This window comes from Sceloporus occidentalis, unplaced genomic scaffold (genome assembly GCF_023333645.1).
Source record: "Sceloporus occidentalis isolate IW3139 unplaced genomic scaffold, rSceOcc1.0.p SCAF_199, whole genome shotgun sequence".
Lineage (NCBI taxonomy): Eukaryota > Metazoa > Chordata > Lepidosauria > Squamata > Phrynosomatidae > Sceloporus > Sceloporus occidentalis.
The window spans coordinates 1,417,353-1,418,938 of record NW_028317179.1 but is presented as its reverse complement, the minus strand read 5'-3'; positions in this window follow the sequence as shown (position 1 = coordinate 1,418,938).

The window sequence follows — 1,586 nt, the reverse complement described above, 5'->3', positions numbered from 1 at the left end:
TTCCCTGACTCTGGTAGGTCAGAGTCCACCCTGTCCGCCTCACGGTACCGGCTCCGGGTTTCTATCCAGCTGCTGAGCAGCTTCAGCGGAAGTGCGTCATCACAGTGAGCTGTCAGTGATCGCGTAGTCGCCACGAGCGCATGCGCAGCCTTCTCTCTCCGCAGCAATCACGGAACAGGGAGCGCCTGGCATCTCCATAGCGACTGGTGAGTCACATGACAGGAGCCCGACTCACAGTCAGCCATTTTTCTTTCTGGAAAGTATTGCTATGTTGCTGGCATAACGGCTGTATCCGTTATACAGTTATTTCGCACATCAGACAGCCGATTCATTGTTATATCACAGCATGGAGTTTGGCATTTTAACAATATCTGTTATGTAATTAAGTTCCATAGCCCATTTAAAATTATGTTACCTGCTCCTCTTAACGTTGCGTTACATGACCCCGTGGAAGTAGCCGCACTGCAGCTTGTGCTGTGCTGGTTGTGTGACTCTCAGTGTCTGTGTTGGTGCGAGGGTCTATTAGTGCATGTTAGTGTGAGTATCAGGGTATGTTTGTGTGTTGATATTAGTGTCAGTGTCTGGGTGTGTGTGTCAACATCTGTGTGTGTCTTTTCTGTTGTCTCCCTCAGGTGATTGCCGCGTTCCAGACTTGCCTCTTTATGTCCTGGAAACCACCTGGCTGGTTGGGGTTCTCTGGGGTTCACTGGGGTCCCTTTACATTGTGTTACGTGACCCTGTGGTAGTAGCAGCATGCAGGGGCGTAACTAGACGCCTCAGGGCCCGGGTGCGAGAATCTGTTAAGGGCCCACCCCCCCCCCAAAAACATGATTTTTACCCAACAATTTTTTTTCAACTAATTCAACAAATTTACATATTGAATCATATCTGTAAAAAAATCAAAGAAAAAGGGGCGCATGTACAAAGGGCATAATCCAGGGGTGTCCAAGTTTTTTCTGCAGTGGGCCACTTCATCAGAATTGTATATGTGCGCAGGCCGCACTCATTTTTCACTGTGACAAAAAATATGGCCTTTAATAAAATATGCAGATTAAAATAAAGTAAAATGACACAAAACCTTTACTCTTCCTCTCACTGATTTCTGGGCCTTGAAAATTTTGCAACTACAAATTCAGGATTCCCTAGATTTATTCTAGGGATGAAGTAAAATGAAAATTCTGGACCAAAACATTCAGGGTTCACTTAACCAAAACCGAAAATGACCCCCACCTTTAAAAATAATAATAAAAACTCACATGTTTAATAAAAGTAGGTAACACACAATTGGACAAAATTAGCAATATGACTTGGCATGATAGGAGTGTGATTGCTGTTAGCCTAGGCAACCAGTAAATGCTGGTACCTAGGCATGATGGGACTGTGCTCGCTGTGATTGCTGTTAGCAATCACACTCCTATCATGCCAAGTCAGCCAGTACATGCTGGTACAGGGTAGCTGTAAGTGATGTGCAGACCCCATACTGCTGGCAGCATCACTACACAAGGGGGGCAGCTAGCTAGGTTTCAGCATGTACTGGCTGACTTGGCATGATAGGAGTGTTATTGCTAACAGTAGTCAAAGTCCCA